A 24056-nucleotide genomic window follows, 5' to 3' on the forward strand; every position below is an offset into this window, starting at 1 on the left:
CCATGCGTTTTCAATAAATGATATTGGTTTAAAAGACACGGTTCTCTAGATGGTAATTGAGTCTGGAAATGCAATTTTTATTTGATTTTGTTACCTACTGGGAATCAAAGTCATTCGGATACGTGATATGAAATCTTTATGAGGATAAAACTAAATCATCTTTCAAAGACCAGATACAATTGTCCTATTTCTACAAAATTATACGATGAGAACATAAAGACTTTTTAACCATCTTTTACATTCGTCATTTTACCAATGGTTAAATTGTGTACATGGTACTTTATCACGGTATCCACGTGGTTCTACCAGTTTCTTGCTTTACTTACAACTTTATGACAGTATCCACATGGTTCTACCAGTTTTCTATGCTTTACTTACAACTTTATGACGGTATCCACGTGGTTCTACCAGTTTTTTATGCTTTACTTACAACTTTATGACGGTATCCACGTGGTTCTACCAGTTTTTTATGCGTTACTTACAACTTCGTCATTAATTTAATACTAGAAGTGTGTTTAAGAAAGGAAGACATTTCAAAATTATTATTTTTCAATCTCGAAGGAACGCTGCTTCGTTATTAGTGTAAATATAAAAAAAGTATCTAAGTTCAGTCGATTCAAGTATCGTATCAAATACCTATTGCTTTAATGGCATGATATAAACCTGTGTAAAATGCGTTATAAGATAATTTATACCAAATGTCTAAATTAATCTAACGCAATAAATTTGTTTGACATGTTTTTAACTTTTCATGACATTTTCAAAATACATATGTATGTGGTATTACCCTTATTCCTAATCGAAATACAACTTGTATACATGTATAACAAAAATATAATGTATATTTACAACTTTTAATTACATTTTGTATTTTGGTACATTTCTTCTCTTCCCCCAGAATTTTCTGCTGATACAAGTTTAACTAGAATGACAGTAGCTGTTTCACCCAATGAATACAGTTAGATTTAAATTTGAAAGTAAAGTGAATGATTTATGACAGTGTTTCTTCTGGTTCTAATCATACTGTAAGTAAACTGTCAATTTTAAATTTGTAAGCACTTGTCACGAAGAGCCGTAACAAGATCTGAAGCTGACTTTCTTGTTTGTTGTTTTGTTTTGTTTTGTTTTTTGTTTTGTTTTTGTTTTTGTTTTTTGTTTTTGTTTTTGTTTTGTTTTTTTTTTTGTTTTTGTTTTGTAATTCTTCTTTTGCTATGTCATTTGTGAGTTGATTAAATGTCGTTCCAAAAAAGCCTAAAGCACATATGAATATCTGACTTAAGCATTACCATGTTTTTGTTAACAAATTTGAATGTGGAGCGAATTTGTAATGACGAAAAACACCTTAATTCCATCCAAACCTAGGGACGTTTACGATAGAAGAATAGGAGAAAAACTACTTCGCTACTTGTAACATCTGACCACAATATATACCTTGGTTTAGGGTTCTATGTCAAAAATTAGAGAGAAACAAGAAATAAACAAACGATTTACAAAATTTAAAATTCAAGAATTGATTTGAATTTCATTATGAATTTCCAGGCGAATGTATTTTATCATATGCTGTGAAATTCTGGTTTTTCAAGATACCTGTATTGAGATAGTGATAATTAGTTTTTACCAATAAGCATCATATGTTGATAAAATAATTTATGTCTAGTACAAGCTCCACTTTGTCCCGAAGACAGCCACTTGAATCTGTTCATGACTCAGAAAAAAAACCTTTAATGTTTTTTGTACAGTTGCTGGTTCCAAAAAGCTTTAATTGTTTTTAATACTTAAGTAATAATTCGATTTACACAATTAAATAAGACGATCATTAGCTAATAGGATTGTAAAATCAAGGAAAAGCTTAAATTATGTATACAGTAGAGGGATTTTGATTGCTTTTTGCAATTGAACGACAGTCTGTCACATTTTATAAAGACTTGCATTCATTTTAATTATGTAATGTGCTAGTATATCCGCAAACATATATGAAGAAAGTGTCTAAGATCTAATTGAATAAAAATTGTATATCGTACAGGTAACAACATACTTACATTGTATATCGTACAGGTAACAACATACTTACATTGTAAGATGCAATAGATATTTGCTTATATATTTTCTAAAGAAGTTAAGCAAATCTTATGAACATAAAGGTCTGCATAAATGGATCCTGTAACGTATACAAATATAGTACATTATTTTACTATACTGATTGTAATAACGATATATTTTCTTATGCCACCAACAAAAAAGCAAAACTAGAACCATACACTAAATAATAATCGCTTTTTTGTTTTGTAGGAACGAATATGTTTGCTTCTCGGTTTATTCATTTACAAATCCGTCAAAAAGATAATAATACATAACCAATCCTTTATACTGACATGATATGTTCAGTTACAAGCGAAATGATCTTTTATTTTCTGTAACCACAGTCTTCGAATTAAAATAATAAAAAGAACTGATCTGTTGCGGTTCCTGATGACGTCGATTTTGCACACAGTGAAAACAGAATTTGTCCATATCAGGTTACATTTACATTTTACTGCACGATAAATCTGACTGTCTGTTTTATAAACGAAGACCACTCCTGAAATGTCTTCATCATTATTTAATGCTTTCTTCCTTCCATTTAAACACATATAATCTTTTTCTTAAAAAAAAAAAGTTACGATGAAGATACTCAGAGATTCCATCACACAACAACTTTCACTGTCACAAGAAGCCTGTCTCACACGTAATTAATATTCTGTTATAAGAGGTATTTACATTAACTAACTTTATTTCACATTTACATTTTAATTCATCATTCATACGACTTCATATAATGTGTATGTTCATGACTATTAAGTTGACAAAAATAATTTTGATACTGCTTTATATCATCAACTTTATTTTTGTTTTTATCTCTTTATATTTTTATAGAGCTTTCATAATATAAAACAGTTAAATCAATTATCCTAGACCAATAATAGATGTGATCTAATATCGAGTATGAATATTGTATCTCCAAACCGTTTTAACATGACCTCACCTTAATAAATTATGTTGATATTTATAACTATTTTATGTTAAAAGAGCATACAGCGGTACAATGACTATAGAACTATAATGTTACAGGATATAACGTGACGTTTGATTCTAAGACAATAGGAAGCAACAGGACAGAGGTTTTTCCTACTTCATGATGATATTGTGTTTCATACAAACTCGGCGGAATGTTCTATCTATGCGATACGGTATCAAGTCGTATCAGCTTCAGTTAAAACATTACAATGTGCTGAAACAATTCAACAATTCATTTGATACTGTCAAGCAAAAGATTTATTAAACTTGCCACCTTAAACAATTTTTATCCTTTAAAAGTCTATCCAAACAAATCTGTATTTGATGCATATCTTGTACACATTAAATAATCATCAATACGTTGAAACTGGCTTGACATTACATCTTTTCTTTACAAATTTGATTATTGTTGTCATCAAAAGGATTACCCAGACAAATTTAGATGTTCATATTTCATCCTTAATCTTATAAAGAGGGACCTGTTGACAGATATACAATGGTAATTTAGTGTAAAATATTTCAGCTAGAATTAGGTATTCTGGACTGACTGTTATTTTGAATAATGTACGAATTAAACATTTCCACAGATTCATTCCATAACCCTACAGACAGTACGTAGGCAACAAGTGTGTTGACGACACTCGTATAATTTGATGCGTTTCCATATTCAATTATCTCTTCCTGAAACGAAGAAAATATTAGTATAATACCAAATATAGACGTGCTAATGAAATCTTATTCCACTGTTGTCTTATCGTTTGGTTATATAACTATACTGTTACCTAATTCCTATTACTCACATGGAAGTAGCCCAATTATCAGTGTTCGATGAAAAATAATATCATAAGTTGTTTTTTTTTTACTTTTTCGTTTCCGGATTTAGTAGAACATTTAATGTAATACCTGAAAAGCTGTGTTTTAAGCATCGTTCAAAAGCTAAAAAAAGAAAATAAGCAGTAGAACATGTAAATGTAGTAGGAAGAATCCTTGTTGTTTATAGTTTTTCGATTTTTTGATATTTCAAACTAAGTTAACAATCTAATATATATTGTAATAGGAATCAAACAAGTCAAAACATTGGTTAGCAAATTACCTCTGGCAGCTATAGTCTAACAAGTCTAAACACTAGGCTAGCAAATCACCTGTGGCAGCTCTTGTCTAACAAGTCTAAACACTAGGTTAGCAAATCACTTCCGGCAGCTCTTGTCTAACAAGTCTAAACTCTTGGTTAGCAAATCACCTCCGGCTGCTCTTGTCCAACCAGTCTAAACACTTGGTTAGCAAATCACCTCCGGCTGCTCTTGTCTAACAAGTCTAAACACTTGGTTAGCAAATCACCTCCGGCTGCTCTTGTCTAACAAGTCTAAACACTAGGTTAGCAAATCACCTCCGGCTGCTCTTGTCTAACAAGTCTAAACACTAGGTTAGCAAATCACCTCCGGCTGCTCTTATCTAACAAGTCTAAACACTTGGTTAGCAAATCATCTATGGCAGCTCTTGTCTAACAAGTCTAAACACTTGGTTAGCAAATCACCTCCGGCTGCTCTTGTCTAACAAGTCTAAACACTTGGTTAGCAAATCACCTGTGGCAGCTCTTGTCAAACAAGTCTAAACACTAGGTTAGCAAATCACCTCCGGCTGCTCTTATCTAACAAGTCTAAACACTTGGTTAGCAAATCATCTATGGCAGCTTTTGTCTAACAAGTCTAAACACTAGGTTAGCAAATCACCTCCGGCTGCTCTTATCTAACAAGTCTAAACACTTGGTTAGCAAATCACCTATGGCAGCTCTTGTCTAACAAGTCTAAACATTGGCTAGCAAATCACCTGCGGCAGCTAAACACTAGGTTAGCAAATCACTTCCGGCAGCTCTTGTCTAACAAGTCTAAACTCTTGGTTAGCAAATCACCTCCGGCTGCTCTTGTCTAAAAGGTCTAAACACTTGGTTAGCAAATCACCTGTGGCAGCTCTTGTCTAACAAGTCTAAACACTAGGCTAGCAAATCACCTCCGGCTGCTCTTGTCTAACAAGTCTAAACACTTGGTTAGCAAATCACCTCCGGCTGCTCTTGTCCAACCAGTCTAAACACTTGGTTAGCAAATCACCTCCGGCTGCTCTTGTCTAACAAGTCTAAACACTTGGTTAGCAAATCACCTCCGGCTGCTCTTGTCTAACAAGTCTAAACACTTGGTTAGCAAATCACCTGTGGCAGCACTTGTCTAACAAGTCTAAACACTAGGTTAGCAAATCACCTCCGGCTGCTCTTATCTAACAAGTCTAAACACTTGGTTAGCAAATCATCTATGGCAGCTCTTGTCTAACAAGTCTAAACATTGGCTAGCAAATCACCTGCGGCAGCTAAACACTAGGTTAGCAAATCACTTCCGGCAGCTCTTGTCTAACAAGTCTAAACACTTGGTTAGCAAATCACCTCCGGCTGCCCTTGTCTAAAAGGTCTAAACACTTGGTTAGCAAATCACCTGTGGCAGCTCTTGCCTAACAAGTCTAAACACTAGGCTAGCAAATCACCTCCGGCTGCTCTTGTCTAACAAGTCTAAACACTTGGTTAGCAAATCACCTGTGGCAGGTCTTGTCTAACAAGTCTAAACACTAGGTTAGCAAATCACCTCCGGCTGCTCTTATCTAACAAGTCTAAACACTTGGTTAGCAAATCACCTATGGCACCTCTTGTCTAACAAGTCGAAACATTGGCTAGCAAATCACCTGCGGCAGCTAAACACTAGGTTAGCAAATCACTTCCGGCGGCTCTTGTCTAACAAGTCTAAACACTTGGTTAGCAAATCACCTCCGGCTGCTCTTGTCTAACAAGTCTAAACACTTGGTTAGCAAATCACCTGTGGCAGCTCTTGTCTAACAAGTCAAAACACTAGGTTAATAAATCACCTCCGGCTGCTCTTATCTAACAAGTCTAAACACTTGGTTAGCAAATCACCTGTGGCAGCTCTTGTCTAACAAATCTAAACATTGGCTAGCAAATCACCTCCGGCAGCTAAACACTAGGTTAGCTAATCACCTCCGGCTGCTCTTGTCTTACAAGTCTAAACACTTGGTTAGCAAATCACCTCCGGCCGCTCTTGTCTAACAAGACTTAACACTAGGCGAGCAAATCAATTCCGGCAGCTCTTGTCTAACAAGTCTAAATACTAGGCTAGTAAATCATTTCGGCAACTCTTGTCTAACACCATATGCTGTACATGTAATTTCAAAAAGTAACATCACGTCAGCAGCATTAGAACCAAATACATGCGGAACACGAGATCCCATAAAGTCTTAAAGAACTACTTTCAAGCAAATCGATTTATGAAGCTAAATCAGCATTAAAAGTTATACAATGCGTAATGTAAAGAATGGCGCCTTGTTGATTTCTATTTGGTTCATGATTTCATCGCCACTATACGTCACCTATGTAACATGATGTCTCCATAGATGGTCTCCTTCCTTTCATACAAAAACCTCTTGGACTTCATCACATTAGAACCAAACTTTATTCTATACCTCTCACTCTACTACACTCCTTTTACAAAACAAGTCTTGACACTCCTGTTTCTGAACCCACCTCACTATTATACAGACTTGTTGCCATCATTTTGGATATTGGTTTCCACAGAATCTTTAAACCAGTTTGCGTGAAAAGACAAGATAAAGAAAAACGGTCATTTCTTCCACTACCGTTTGTCAACAAAGGTATAGATGCAATTAATTTGGCTAACATCCTCCATCACAAAAAACTTACCAACTAAATTCCCCCATATTACAAAGACAAATCCATACCAATGGACGCTTACCCTACCGGTGCACCCGGTCTATGCTCCCAGTTTTTAGTGGAGTCCGAGTTGCTCATTTGCTTTTGTTACTCTGTATGTATGATTTTAATTACTTTATGTTCTTTGTTGTGTATGTCTCAAAATGTACTACCAAACCTCTTTCAAAACTTTTAACTTCTATACTCACAACTGTCAAAGAGGGTCCGCAGTCCTACCACAACACTTGTTACTCCCGTAGTGGTATTAATTCAATGTGGATCATGAAAAATTCGAAAGATCTTTTGGAGACAATTAGTTCAAGACTATTATCTGAATATAGTAGCATTAAACCTATAATTTTCATCACTGTATACTTCTATTCCACATACTCAATTAAAATCCCGACTTTAAAACATTATACATCGTTGTTTTTTCCAAAAAAGATGGTACACCTAGATACAAATATTTTTGGTAGAGATTCCTCATACTTTGTAAGAAATAATTCTAAATCATCTTCCAAATATACAGAAGATGTTTACAAAATACTGATATTTTTAATCGACAACATATTTGTCCAGTGTGGTGGACGTGTTTTTCAACAAATGCTCGGCATTCCAATGGGAACAAATTGTGCTCCTTTACTTGCTGACCTATTCCTTCACTCTTATGGGGCTGACTTTATAGCTGATCTGATCCGAAAGAAAGAATATCGTTTGGCTAGATCCTTAAATCTCAGTTACCGCTATATAGATAAAGTATTATCTTTAAACAATCCTAATTTCGGGGATTTGATGCATCGCATCTACCCCAAAGAACATGAGATAAAGGATACTACAGACACTGTGAAGTCAGCCTCATATCTTGACCTACACTTAGAAATCGACGATAAAGGATAACTATTGACCAAACTTTACGAAAAACGTGATGACTTTTCAGAATTGTCAACTTTCCTTTCATCTGTGGCAACATCCCTTCGGCATCTGCATATGGAGTGTTCATATCACAACTCATACGTTATGCCAGAGCTTGCCAAAACTACACAGACTTTCTGTATCGCGCTAGAACTCTAACAAATAGGCTTCTGGAGCATGATTATGACGCTACAAGATTTAAGTCATCACCACAGAAGTTTTATAGTCGTCATCATGAACTCGTGGATCGTTATAGTGTATCCTGCACCATGAAAACCGATTTATTCAACGGGTCATAGTTTTCCTTTCCTCGTTTGTCTACCCCGGACTTGACTTTTTATGAGCAACTCTGTGGGTGTTTGTAGAAAAGCAGAGGACGCTTACCCTACCGGTGCACCTGCTCCATGCTACCAGTTTTTGGTGGAGTCCGAGTTGCTCATTTGCTTTTGTTACTTTGTATGAATGATTTTAGTTACTTTATGTTCTTTGTTGTGTATGTCTGTTTTCCATGTCTGGTCTTTGTCCCTGGATTACATTCTTTTGCTTACCGCTATAATCTTGGTTCCCTTAATTACTCTTTCAAAAGAAAAAAAACTTATTATAAACTATATGGTACAGGTGGCGACCAAATAGTGAAATTGTCTACACTGTTTTGTAAGAAAATGATAATGGTCAACAAAGTATTCCATTTATTGACTCGTAATTCATATTTTGCAACTTGTTTACACTATTATCAATGAATATAACGTACAGAGGGCTTAACTAACACACACAATTATGTACATGGAGTATGTTCTTCTGTTCAGAACGAAATAAAGACTATGTTACTGTAAGGTTAAATTTCAAGAAAAAAAAACGTTCTTATGACTTTGTTTGAAAAAAAGGTTATAAGGTATGTGCTATCTAACTATTTCTATATCTGATATTGATTTGCAACAAAAAATAAGGAACTTTGTCAATCTCAGTTGAAAGAACACTTGTAAAAAAATACAAGTATAAGCAATGATACTTCAAGCAAGAAATAATTCAGCATACCAATATCCTGTGGGATGAATTAAGACATAGCAATCAGAAGAATCACACTAAAATACGATTCAATAACTGATAAAAGAAACCTTTGGATTAAACATTGTTAATTGTATATTAATGGTGAAACTATAAACCACTTAGTGTGATTGATTCTTTATAGTCATTCTGGAATCCTATGGGTACAAACACAATTCAGATCAAATGTACAGAAATTTATAAATATTTCTTCAAAATGTATCACAGATTTCCATCAGCTCGTCCAAAGTACTGTAAATATACATGTAAATAAGACTATAGTTATTTGTGATATCGCTTCGATCTTATTCAATAAATTCATGAATAGGAGAAACACTAACTTATTTATGTTTCACGATAGAAGACAAAAAACAAATGTAACAGAATGGTAGGATTGTTAAAGATACACCATACATGGAAACTGAAATTAATACATTGACATATATATATAGGTCTGAAAGATTCCCAACGATGTTAGAACTGTCAAACTTGCGATGCAAATTTTTGGTTCCCTCCGCGGGACTCGAACTCATACCGCTGTGACATCTATGACAACACCGCCTGCACGAATTCCAGCACCCTAGACCACTCGACCAGCTAGGCTATATAAAAATATTGCTTTCGCTGGCCGGGTGATTCCTCCCCGTAGGTTTATCTAGGGCTATAACTAAGTACACGATGTATGGTATATTAAATCTGTTCGACGTTGGCATAGTATCGTACAGTAGTGTATCTGGGGAATACTCCATCGCTATTGTGAAAAGTGTTGAGCTCATCGGAGGTCCATGTGAGCTACTCTCATCACTGTTCGTCCGTCTTTTTCTTTGTTGAAAAATTCTTTTTGAAAAATCTGAGTGGATAAAAAAATATAAATAACTATCATGAAATGAAATAAACTAAAAAGCATATGTGAAGTGTGCGTGTGATATTATTTATTTTAAAATCATTCTCCAAATATATTCATATATACAAAAAAATGACGAATAAAAAGGAATGCATTTTTTCAGGTTGGTTATACAGAGTTAAACATGTTTTTTTTTATGCTTTCCTCTTTTGTTTCATATAATGTTTGATGTTGCAAATGGTATATGATAAATTTGGATAAGGTAATAGAGGAATGAAATCAACGACAGACATAGGCCATTTTTATGTTTGACACAGACGCTTTATTTTATAGGATTTGTATTGTTTTTTTATTAAATCTATTGACAACATATCCACACATCCTTGTCCCAGTAGTTACTGAGCTTTCGTTTTTTTATATTTACTATATACATACTGTAAAGCAAGTGATATGATTGATTGATTGATTACTTATGGTGTATCGTTCTATGGTACTTATTTCTTGCTTTGGCTAATCGAACAGACCTGACTACACGCTGTGCTAGCTCACAGAAGCAATAGTCCGCAGGTAGGCATGTAATCCCACTCGGTCGCTTTATTCTCCGAGATATCCAGTCGTCACACTATTCACTTAAATATCGTGTCTGGTGGAGAAGCAGTGATTACAAATTTCCAAGTATTTGATGAGCTAGGGATTGACCTACCGCACTCGAGGCAGCACGCTACCCTGAGACCATCGAGACAGTTGTAAAACAAATAGTACACATAATGTCACTGGTTATAAGGATCGGGTTACATAATTAAGAGAGCATTTAATACTGAATTATCTACCAGTGATAACCTTTATCTGATGATATGAGACTGCTAGGTATTGATCAAGGAAAGATAATCCAAGGACATTTAATCTTCATTCTTTTTTTTTTTGGTCTAAAATGATGATTCAGATACATTCAATCAGGTGTTTTAAAATTATTAGAGTTACTGCATTCTATTAGAATGTTAGACGCCATTTTTACAACAATATTAAAACATATATAACTTGAAAATAAAAGATACAAATAAAATATTATGAAACAAATAACTTGAATCACTAATACTATTTGCTGCTCAATAAACTACCTCCAAGGTTTCCATACGATCGACCTGACTATTACATGAATTACTGTAATACACATTTTTCGTCCTCGAGCACATTTTTACAAACTAGATAAACACTTTTAAAAATTTCGTTGTTTTCGTTTCTACCATAGCCTATTGTAAAATATTCTTTTAAAAAAAGGCGGATCAAAATCAGGATTAAATGTTAAAGGTATCATAAAATTCAGTTTTATGTGTTGTGTACAAGTTGTTATTTCATACAAATTGTAATTTGTATGAAAACAAATGTACACATTATAATTTGTATTTTGACTTTGTACAAATTAAAATGCGTCCAAAATACGCTTATTCAAATTATTATTTGAAAAAAAATGGCAAAAAATCACTTACAACTTACTTGTAGCTATTTTATTAACTAGAGTCAACTGTAGCTTTAATACAAAAAGATAGTTTAATGACAATGTAAAATTCACATTTAAATTTCAAGTTCACGCGAGACGACTCATGATGACGTCATTTCATTCGTTTGCTCAACTCACTGAATTTCGTACAAAGATCTTGTTAATGCATGATCCATAGAAATTCATTGTCAGGCTGGAAATCTATCAAATCAACATGACCTTTCGAATTGAAGTTAGTAGATAGTATTGATTTCACTCCTTGTGTGGAAATCTCTGGACGCTGTCGTTTGACGATACATTAATCGCAATTATTTCCAAAAATTCTGATTAATTATTAATAATTCTGTTATCCTTTATTTTTATTTGGCACAGACGAATACACTGAATCAGTTCTGCATTTTACTTATATTTCCCTCTATGCATTTAAGTAATTTGATACTTTTTTATACACATCTCTGTTCCATGATTACATTGTATTGTCTCTGAATAACGATTTTTTAAATCACCATTCCGTTATTTCTGAACTTTATGGGTAGTTTTATGAAGTTCTTACATGCAGGGGGTGTTAGAGGGTTTAACTAATTTACTCAATCTTGGGGCATATACCAATATATCATTGTATTTGAGATATTTGCACCGTTTTTCGGACGTCTTATCAGTTTGTATAATCCTTGCACTTAAATAACACATTTCTTCATCAAGTGCCGATCTTTTGTGAACGTTACTCATAATATTTAATACCAAATTTATTTTTTTTGCGATTTTTTTCATCTACCAAACAAATGTCAAACTTATCAATGGTTTTAAAAACTAAAACACCATTCGTTATAAGAAACTGCAGATTCAAAACGACACATTTCAATTCAAACTAAATGTATTTGTTTACAGTTGTAAAGATTTCTTAAATTACAAATTCACATCAGATGAATAAGGATTGCCCTCAGAAATTAGTCCTCCACTAACGATTTAGACTGAGAACTATGTCAATAAGTTTGTGTATCACTGACAACGCGAATTAAAATGTGCCACTGGTAATAAACAGATACTTGATATTGATAATCTCTTAGTTGTAGGAAGTGGGTGGGGGGGGGAGGGTTGAAAACTGTTCTCGATTATTCATCATTTGGCCAAATTACTTAGCGAGTCTAATCTTAAAGTGTGATATATAAATCAATATAAATAATCATGTTTAAAGATGTTACAACAAAAATGTCAAGGTCAGAAATAACCTCTTAGAAAGATTCAGCCAACAAGAGACAAATTACGATTTCAATAATTTTGATTAAACTACATAAATAATGTGTTACAATTTACAGTAATTATAATTACAAAAGTTTCTTATTACTATATAATCTGGATAGTTTGCTAATCTGTTCAACTTCTAATGACCACTTGTGAATTCTGTTATAGCAGGAATCCCAAAGTTAATTTAGGTAGTATTAGTCCAGCAGAGAATAATTTCAAACACTTAGTCCAAGTTGCAAAGGTGTCCTCAGAAGTCCAGTGCTAAAGAATAAATGTACTCACAAAACAGCATTCAGTCATTCATCAGTCAATTAGATGAATTCCCTTTTCAGATGTCCACTATTTATATATAAAATATCGTAAAAAATCTAGAAATATTAAGAAAGTTCTAGAACAATTTAAAAAAAACAATTAATCATTAATGAGTCAGATAAACAATACTTGTTTGTTTACAAATTCTAGAAAATTCTATTATTGAAATACGATGTTTACAAATGTGCCATTTCTATATTTAGCAAAAAAAGGTTAAACAGATCAAGTCAAACAACCTTAATTTTTTGAAAAATAACAGTATCCTAACAACAAACACTCACAATTAATAAATAGAACTTCTCGACAATATCTAATCTTCATAAATAATAGCACATTAACACTGTTTATAGCTATGTCTTCCTCATCTTATGTATACCTGCCTTTGGATAATTGTTATATAGAGTTATCCATTCAAAACTTTATTACTTCCATCATGAATTTAAATGAAGAGCTTATTTCTACTATCAGGACATTGTTTTATTTTTTCTTCTGGCTGTCATATACTAGTACTTTAAGACACCAAGGAGTAAATATAAAGTAACTGACAAAAATATTGTACCGATTTTGTAAAATATTAATCAATATAGATCAAATTTCAAATACACCAAAGATTTCAAAATTTGTCTCCAACTAAGAGAAAATGTTTTTAAATGATAGTCGATATTCCAATTGTGCCCCTCTTCTCGTTGATCCGTTTCCCCACTCATATGAGACAGACTTCAAAGCGGATCTTGTTAAAATAGACACATGGCACTATCCCAAGCCCTTTTATTCTTCTTTTCGGAACATACATATATAGATGATTTTCTATCATTTAATAATCTAAACTTCGTTTTATTGTTCTATAAAAAACAGAAGACGCTTACCCTACCTACCAGTACACTTTTCCAAATGTTTAAAGGAGAAGATGTCGCTCATTCATTTTATTATTATTATTATTGTTATTTTGTTTTTGTTTTTTTTTTTTATGTTTTTATAGTTACTTTGTGTTATTCATAGTGTTTATTGGGTATTATTAGTTTTTGTAGCCTGATCATGAATGTCCTGCTACTCGTTCTAACCATCATCTTCTTTTTTTTTAATTTCCAAAGTAAGTCGGATTGACAGTCGATTAACTTTAATGTTGACCATTTGTAAGCATGGAATTTTGCCAACGAACCAAGGCTATTGGTAAATATGAGCAACTATATGTCGAGAACGTGAAAGGTAAAATACATTTCAAAATTTCTGATACTATTTTTGTGGAACAGTAGGATTGGTGAATTAGGTGACATAAGCAAGAACAGTACAATACAAGATGACCTCGTAGTGTCATCAGAAGATGTTTTAAGACCAAAAGTAGAACACTGTACTGTTTATATTAAACCAAAAAGAGAACAATTTCAGTGTAGATGAATATGAAAATATTTATTTCCTGCTTAGAGCAAGTTAATACTATTTTTTGAATTTAGTTATACTAAACTTCCCGCATATATCATAACGAACTAAGTTAATCTAAATAATTGTATAGTAAGCCTCATGCAGAACCTAAGTTTCAGTTATATAATTAAAACTTACACAAAACACCTTGGCACTTTCACATGCGTTGATTAGATTAATCAAGAGTTTTGCATCATTACTTTCAAAAATAAAAAAAAAAAATATTTATAAAATCTTATTCAGTCGATTGATAAATTAACATCTAAGGTACGGAAACAAATAAGTAAATTTTGAAAATTTAAAGGCGCCGACAACAACAGCAATACCATCCACGGTAACAGAACAAATACGAGCAAAACGGACCAATTATGAAATGTAAATACCGTAGGAGGTTGCCTCGGGAATATCCTCATCCAGGAATGGAAAACTAACAATAGGGAACTCAAAATCGTCTTTTGTTATAAAGTTTTGTATTTTTATGTCGTTTTTAGCTCAGCTGATCGAAGGCCAAGTGAGCTTATGTCATCAGTTGGCTTCCGTCGTCGTCGTGGACAAATTTAAAAAAAAATCATCTCCTCTGAAACTATTAGACTGACAGGTTTTAAACTTGGCATGATTGTTCCTTAGGGTGTTCTGCATAATATGACAGTTGGGAATTATGATCCATGAAAAAACATGGCCGCTGTTACTCAAAATAGAACATAGGGGTCAGATTGCAGTTTTTTGCAAATAACTCAAAAACCGTTGCCTTTAGCAAATTTCTGTCAAGATAATATTGTTAAGCATCATGAGACGGACCTATGCCAAAATTTTCAAAACGATTGGTCAACTGATGTAGCAGTTACGGCCCCTGAAACAGTTTTTTTTTGTATTTTTCGCATGTGCAACTTTGAAAATCTTCTTCTCAAAATACACAGAATTCAATGAAAGTTGACATATATGTTCCTTAGGGTATCCCACACAAATTGACAGATGGGATTGTTGATTCATGAAAAATAATGGCCGCCGTTACTAAAAATAGAACATTTGGGTCAGATGGCAGTTTTTTGCTAATGACTAAAAACCATAGACGACGATGCCAAGTGATGACAATACTCACATGGCCTTTGGCCAGGTGAGCAAAAAATTACAATAACACAATACAATAAGATAAAAAAGGCAATAAATAAATTTAAGGGTATGGCACTTAGTGGTACAATTTCAAAGAGATCCATTTACTTATGATAGGTTTAGTGTCTGGAGTTCTGGAAAATGCTTGCTTCCTGTCTAGTTTTGTTGCCTCATTCCTAAATAGTTAGGCTTAACCCAAGCATAAAATATAGTGGTACAATATCAAGACATCCATGTGCTTACATGGGGTGTTGTAGTAAAATTATATTAAATGCATGACTTTGTAGCAATTTTTGCACCCCAATTCCTAAACTGTTGGGCAATAAAATGTATACTTTAGTATTTGTGGTCATGTAAAGTTTCAATTATTCCAAAAACATTAACAATATTGCTACACATAGCCACACGTCCCTCCTCACCAAAAAAAGTTGAAGATCATACGTCCCATAACTCACGTATATTAGTCAAATCAATGGTGAATAACAATGTGATAAAATTTGAAAAAAACCTGTATAGCTGTCTCCCAAGGTGTTGCATCCACTAAGTGTTCCTATAGGGTAGTATGTCCAAATTCAAGAAAGTCCCATAACGCCTGTAAAATTTGTCAAATCCAAATGGTGGCCCAATATGATCAACATAATGAGGTGACTAACAATCCTACAAATTTTGAACAAAATTTGTACAGCTGTCTCCAAGGAGTTTCATCCAATAAAGTGTTCCTATTATGTAGCATGCACAATTTTATCAAAGTCCCATTACTCCTGTAAAATTGGTCAAATTAAAATGGTAGCCGAAAATGATCAATTATTGACTAATATTCGAATATATGCCTATATTTATATGATAAAAACTGCCTATACAATACAAAGAACAATAGTGCACAGGATTTAGCCATTTAATACGTCACAATGGCCTAATAAAACTCCATATATCCATAGACCAATATGAGGTATTGAACTAGTTAGTCAATACAGGTATAATTAGGTGAGGTTTTCCATATTAGCTGAGTTATTGGTCCTCGGATGGCCATATTGGACCAATGACTAAACCAAAATGAAAATCTTAAACAATAATACTACATGTATATTAAATATGATGACCAACAATCCCATATAACAAGATCTGTACAGCTGTATCCGAAGGAGTTCTGTCCACGAAGTGTTCTATAGAGTAGCTTGTACAATTCAACAAAGTCCAAAAACTCCAGTAAAACTTGTTTAATCAAAATGATGGCCCATTGTGATCAATTACATGTAGTGACTTACAATCCTACATAATTTGAACAAAATCCCTCCACAGAGTCAAATGTGTTGGTTGGATATTTCTATGTTTTTTTACCAAAATGTATTCCCCTTATACAGTGGTAGCAAACAACTTTGCAAAGTCTGAAGTAAATCGAACATGCATTTTCCAAAATACTGTAAAATCTTGACCCTCCACCTTTTTCAGAAAAAGTCTCATAACTTAGAAACTTAAACTAGAATTTTCTCTTAAAAGTATACAGACCATAAAACCATGATAACAAAGAATTTTATGAAGTATAAAAATAAGGTTTACTATTCAAGGAATTTTAAAGTTACCATGTTACATGTAAACACAGACAGACGGATGGATATATGAACGTGTACCATTATAAGACAGACACATCTCTAATTGATAGCCATACGTGTATAAAAATTGTTTCCTAAAATCTTTTATAATCATTATATAAAATATAATATAGTTTCTTCAATATTGCTCTCCAGTATTTCATTCTTTTTGTTCACAATGTGGGCTTTACAACCAACCTAAAATATAAAAAAAGTCCAAAACATTATAAATGCTCCACACTATTAGCAAAATTGTATAGTACCACATACCATGCAATACATATAAAATATATCATAATTTATAAAACATAACTAGACATTGACAATAATGGGACTAATGCCCTACACAGCCTGTTGATTTGGGGATGACAATTCCATAACATTATATGAATCTTGCAAATTTCTGCTATTGTAAAAAAAAACAGATTTAAAAAAAGATCAAACTGACAACAGAATCATACAAAATAAGATTTACAGTAACCTAATTTGTCCATCACAGCCCGTCTTTTTTAAACTGGGTGGTGCAAGATTCTTCAAATACTGAAAGGCCTTCCTTTGTGTCTAATGATTCTATTGACTAAATATTAAGTTGTTTTTGTGAACATCATTCTGACCACAATATTGCCAAAAATGAATGAAATATATGAATTTTGGTCAAATTCAAGCTATCTTTTTGCCATTCAAGAATTTATAGAAATCCCTATGTTTTCTCAATGTAATGGATTTATAAATTCAAAATGAACACTTGATGATTAATTTTCAGTATTTTTTAGGCCAATATGATCCCCAGTCTAATTAAAATTAGCCCCTCCAATTTTTATTTGTTGCAAACATAAAAAGTAAAAAAGACACTAGGTCTGATTTTATTTGACTGATATGATCCCTTAATCCCCTTCTCCCTTCATCAAAATACCATTAGTTGCTCATTAGGTGAGCTACATTTGTATGTTGTGTAGTAACAAGCACTTTGTTCTACCTTTAATTGCTTTAATTTCAAAAGTAAGTCTTACATTTCACTTTTTGGACCATCATCATCAGGGGCGGATCCAGGATTTGAGTGTAAGGGGGGGGCGTTAATTGAATTAAATGCTGTGCAAAGCAAGGCAAAAAATATTATGGGGTGAAACGTGTGGTGAAAAATGTTTTTCTTACCAATTGGGTGGGGGGGGGGCGTTCGGCCTGTACGCCAGTCTTTGGATCCGCACCTGATCATCTGCCAAATATCCTGGTACAGGATCACCCTGGTAATCTGCACTTAGTTGTCATCAAGACTACTGAAATGTTTAAAGAGATAAAATTAAAAAAGCATTATCATCTTTCCCTTGTTCTGAACAATTACATCATACTATATTTTTCAATGATTTTGTGAAAGACTGTGAAAATTCTTTAACAGTTTCAGTTGAAAAATAGAGAAAGGGGTTACTTACAAGTGTATATATTGAGTACTGCAACACTATTCAAGTGGCACTGCTTGTAACTCATGCAGATTCTGTAATATGGGATATCGAAACAAATCCAAAAAGACTTCAAATTTTTATTTTTGTTATTAAGTAGCACTTCATCTAAGAATCATGCATAATGTGATATATGGCCGAAATGCCTAGCCTACATATTTTCATGTTTGATGTTTTGTTTGTATTGGCGTAGTAAATAGAAATTAACGTTCTGTTTTTCATAACACCCATGTTCTTACATGTAGGAGATAAAAAATTATATAGAATTCATTGTAGAATTCAAAATAAAGGGAGATTACTCTATAAATGACACTAAATACAATAGGTCTCAGTCTTGTATACTTTGCCCCATAGGCTTCTTTAGTAAACCATAAATTTTCATAATTTTTTAAAAAATAGACAAGGAGTTTCAATCTAACTTTTGACCATGTTTTTTTGCATTAAGGAAATGTCAAAAATAATTTTAGGTCCATTCTAGAAAAAAAAGCATGAACTTTGGTACACCAGAACATGTCAAACTAAAAATAGACTACTTCTACAAAAAACAAGTTTTTTGTGTCATAGCTTGATATTTATTCTATACTTTTGATGATGTATATTTTTAGCCTCCATGTTTTGACGTACACCCGCTCCGGAATACAATACAAGACTGATACCTATTACTAATAAAAACTTAAATATATCTATAAATGCTGTTGCATGTAATATAGGTATCTTATAACAGTATTAAGTCAAATATCTGATTTTTTCCAAAAAGAGACAAGTTTTGATAAAAAATAATTTAGTTACCTTTTAAAGATGAAAAGTGGTCTGAATTGATAAGACAAATGCCTAAACTATTCTATGAATACCAAATTGTTTCAAAATCTCATTTTTTTTGTCTCCTATTCATAAAAAGTCAAGTTCTGACCCCCCTTTTTCAGCCTTAACACAAGGGAGCCTCTTGGTAATATAAAATCTACTGACTGATACAGCCAACTGCAAAATGTTGAAGTTCATGTTTACACAACTTAGGTTTAATAAAGTAAAAATGTATAGTTACCACCATTTCAATGAAGAAGGCATCTTAGTTGCCAAAAATGTGGACTTGCCGTCAAATTTGGTACCCTGGGCATGTATAAATGTAATTGGTAGTTACAAAACGAGAAATATCTCAGACACAGATAGATATTTTGCAAGAACTGTAAACAACAAACACCGGGCATGCGTCAACTTGACATGGTAGGATAAAATTTGTCGTCGGGAAATTGGGATTTTATGCTAGAAAACATAAATGCTGGACGAATAACTTTTATCAAATCGTTGCTAGAATATTAATCGACAGATTGATATGAAATTTTGTTGAAAAATTGTGTGTAATAACATTTGTAACATTTACTCTGAACTCAACTCACGATACAAAAACGTAAACAAACATGGATGCCTCCATACATGATGATCACGAATTGCCCATATTTACCCAATCACAACCAAATCCCAGTACTGATTCTTTAGATTCTACAAAACCCACCACTAACAAATGTCGCAACCCAGAGAGCCCCGATACCCTACCTGCCACTGAAAAACAAACAAGAAGACAAATTCGTAGACGAAATTCGTTGAATGACTTAACCGAACTCCAAACTCCGGTTACCAAAAAACTGACAGCTGCAATGAAAAATCTCGCAGACAAAGTATTAGAAATCTGGATGAGCCAAGAAATTCTGACAACAATAATGCCAGTACTTGCTAGTAAAATCAACGAGTCTATATTTGCTGACATTGAACAAGTCAATCTACGAATCGATAATGAAACAAAGTCACTGCGCAATGAGTTGGAAAAACAGAACGCAATCATCACAAAAAATGGACAAAAAATCTGTAAACAATTTATTGAAATATCCTCTTTAGAAAGATCCGTTCAGGCCAACATTAGTGCGGTCAAAGAACGTGAAAGAGACATCGATGCTCTATATAAAAAATCGCTGAACTTGAATACAGACTAGAAAATCAGGAACAATATTCTAGAAGAACTAGTCTTAGGTTTCACAATGTCCCAGTTCCAACAGATGAGGATGGCCGAATCAAGCACCCTGTAAACATTGACCAACTTGTCCTTGATATTTGCAATGGCAAACTGAATTTGAATATTGGACTGAATGACATAGGCCGATCGCATGTAATCAGAAAAGTTTGAAATGGAAAATCCCAAGTTACCGTCAGATTTATAAGTTACAGGACAAGGGCTTTGGTTTATTCCACTAAAAAGGTCTTAAGGAACGACACAAATGGCACCTTTATTACAGAAAATCTAACACCCTATAGAACGGAATTGGTTAAGAGACTTGCCAAACTTAAAATTGACAAATTAATCGAAGCATACTGGACATTTGATGGTAGAATTTTCGTTAAACAACATGCAGAGAGTCGAAAAGAGATCATAAACAACTTCGATGATATAGCTAACTTCGAGCGACGTATGAGATCATGCAGCAGTTGAGCATAGCCGTGATATAAACGTCTAAAGGATGCTTTCTGCTTTAAAATAGCCTATTTATGTCTTCATGAATTGTTACTATTTTATTGTTTGTAAACATAGGCATTCATCTAAAACATGTGTTCTAACTTCTACCTGCGTGTTTTTTTGTTTTTTGGTTTTGTTTTTGCTTTTTTTTTGTGTAGGCTATATTTAGACGAATTTACCTGTTCTGTTTGATATCAATAGAAACAATTATCCAAATTTTACCTGTATTTTTGGGACTGCGATTTAGATGATAATATAAAAAAAAAATAAATAAAAAAAAATTTAAAAAATTAAAAAAACTTTAACACATTTCAAACATTACTCCTTATAACTAGAGGATTTATACTTACATTGAACCTCCTATGTCAAAGTTGCACAGACTATGAAATCCATACACGTTTTATGCCCCGATCACGAAAATGAAAGGGGTATATAGATTTACTATTGTCCGTGAGTACGTCATACCGTTCCTATCTTGGTCAAGATTTTTTGGGCTTAAGTCCATTTCTCGGGTATTGTATATGGTTGGGCAATGATACTTTGTCAGTTAATTAGCACACCAAGATCCACAATAAATTATGTCAATTTGACATACATTTTCCGCTTAAGTGACTTGATTAGGTTTGTTAGGTTTTTTATGGTTTTTTTTTCTTTTTCTTTTTTCTCGGGTACTACTCCATGATAGGACAACGATACATTGTCAGTATGTTTATCTTGGTTAGTAAAGCACGATCCAAAATGCGGACTTAGGACATTTTGACCTACATTCTCCATTTAACCACTGTCAAGTTTTGTTTTTAGGTCCATAAAATCCAAATATATGGAAGGGCAATGATACTATGTTATTAGATATAACCCCGGATATAACTATGTTGACATAACAGGGTCCACCTTGAATTAGCATGGAACTTTCTAGTTAAACTTTTAGGTTAATGTGAATACCGATCGTGGCATCTTCCGTCCCACTTACACATTTTCTAGTTCTTTTTGTAAGTATGTTTCATACATTTAGTAAGATATAGCTATCATACATCTTAGTAAGATATAGCTAAAATATTGCATATGAATAAATATCATCAAATGTTCGCATCGATATAACCTGTATGGAGGTGAAATACTAATAGTCGAATCAGTTAATATATATCTTTTTGTTACTTTCTCTTTATTCCATATTTTCATGTTAATATGGCGAAAAAATTGTGATTTCTTCATATTACTTAAATAATATATGATTGGTTGTAAAACTCATTTTTACTCTGCAGTACTTTGTACTTTGTTTGGATTTGAATTGCTGCTAGGACTGTATAACTGTAATACATGCCCAAGGCCCCTGATGTTACAGTTCTGCAGACCTATCAATTCAAACTAACCTGCCCAATAAGTAGAATGTACTACTTAATGATAAAGCCAATTGCAGGATAAAATTTGAGAAAGTTTACTCATATAATTGTTCAGGTACTTCCTCATGTAACAAATTAAAACTGAAAATGGAGTACCAAGTGAATAATTGTCGACCTGTAAACAGCAACTGGAGTAATCTATAATAATCTACGACAATAAACAGTTGAACAGTATAATGTATTCATTTATGTTATAAGTATTTACTATTAGTTAATTGACTGGTAGCGTGTAACATATTCCTGGGAGGGGGGGGCTGGTCAAAAAGTAGGGGATATCATTGTTTTCTTTTGATGGAAAAGGAGAGTTCAGGTTTTTTATCTACATTTACAGAGGGGATCATTTCTCAAAACTTTCCTAATTGCTGAAATGCAAATGATATGAAAAGACCCATGACAGTGTATAACTATATAAAAGTCTTATATTTGCATGTCTTCATTGTAATGAAGCTACCAACAAATATGACATGGCTACCAATATTGGAACACACTCGGTATCTGTCCATCCATCATATTATTGACGCTGAATTTTTACTTTGGGTATACCGCAATTTACATGCATATTTGTACAATAACTATAAATGAAAAAGGGGGATAAAGTATTTTCACTAGCTTGAAGAGGGGGGACCTAAAAACATCCCTATATTTAGGCGAGGGGTTCTTTTTTTTTCTCCAACTGATTAAATCAATACCCCTAAATTATAGAAATTCAACATACCTTGATCTGCTTCTCATTAATTTTAATTGTACATTTTCCGTCATCAGCCTTCCATTTCTTCAATTAGTACACCCCAAAATAGACATAATTTTTCTGCTTTTTGTACTACACTACATTCTCATTACAGGAAATGTTGAAATGAATCCAGGTCCTATAATTAACTCCTCAAAGTTTTCTATTAGCTCCTCCAGTAACGACAACTCCCTTTCACTATGTAACATTAATATACGAAGTATTCGGAACAAACTAGATTTTTTAAACTGTTCTGTGAGGATTTTGATATCATAACCATAACGGAAACACACTTAGATCCAAATATAAAAGATAAAGATATACTTCTAGACTCCTTTTCTAAATCCGTCATCAAAAAAGATCGTAATAACTTTGGTGGCGGTATATTAATATATACAAAAGACGATATTCCTGTTAAAAGACTGAATATTTTAGAAAATGATATCAACGAAACACTCTGGGTTGAGATCAGCGCGAAGGGTCAAAGATTTGTACTCTGTAATATTTATCGTGCCCCTGGAACTTATGTTGATTTTTTACACGATTAAATTATACGATAGGGATGAGCTATCAGTTCAATGAAAACATTGTGGTCACGGGTGATTTAAATTCGGATTTATTTATGATTGATAACAAGAGATTTGTTGACACAATAAATCTGTTCAATTTTACAAATGTGATTAACAAGCCTACTAGAACAACTGATAATCGAAGATCTTTATTAGATCCTATTATTATAAGCGACACAGTATCGTACACCATTGCCGATGTCTTTGATATTACCAGATCTGTAAGTGACCACGACGCATCTATTGTATATTTGGTATATCCAAACAAAGATCCTGCCTCTTACAAAAGACTTGTCTTGCTGTACGACCAAACTGACAAACAAAAGTTTGCCGAGAAACTAGAGGCCTTGGATTAGGATACACTCCTTCCCGATGGCGCAGATGTGGATGTAATCACAGAAATGTTTACGGAAACATTTCTATCCATCGAGAAGGAGTGCATTCCAACCAAAGAAGTTATCATTAGAAAAAATGATAAATGTTTGTTTAATAACGAACTTAGAAAGGAAATGAGAAAGCGTGACCGTTTTAGAAAAGAAGCGTTGAAATCAAAAACTGAAAGTGATATTCTGAGGTACAAGAAGCAGAGAAACAGAGTCAATAATTTAAAAAA

The 24056-nt window shown here is 33.3% G+C and overlaps 2 long non-coding RNA genes across 2 annotated transcripts; both read right to left on the reverse strand.

The window, feature by feature from the left end:
* Positions 1-8400: 8400 nt before the first annotated feature.
* Positions 8401-13610, reverse strand: LOC148622955 (uncharacterized). Its single transcript, XR_015920737.1, has 2 exons — positions 10142-13610; positions 8401-9623 (listed from the first exon to the last, which is right to left on the reverse strand). It is a non-coding gene; the product is annotated as an uncharacterized LOC148622955 (long non-coding RNA).
* A 59-nt stretch (positions 13611-13669) lies between these two features.
* On the reverse strand, positions 13670-23398 carry LOC148622956 (uncharacterized). The gene is made up of 3 exons (XR_015920738.1): positions 22863-23398; positions 17943-18064; positions 13670-16988 (listed from the first exon to the last, which is right to left on the reverse strand). It is a non-coding gene; the product is annotated as an uncharacterized LOC148622956 (long non-coding RNA).
* Between the last annotated feature and the right edge of the window lie 658 nt (positions 23399-24056).

Source organism: Perna viridis, chromosome 3 (genome assembly GCF_037379345.1).
Source record: "Perna viridis isolate PV_CMFRI_1.1 ecotype Kerala chromosome 3, ASM3737934v1, whole genome shotgun sequence".
NCBI lineage: Eukaryota > Metazoa > Mollusca > Bivalvia > Mytilida > Mytilidae > Perna > Perna viridis.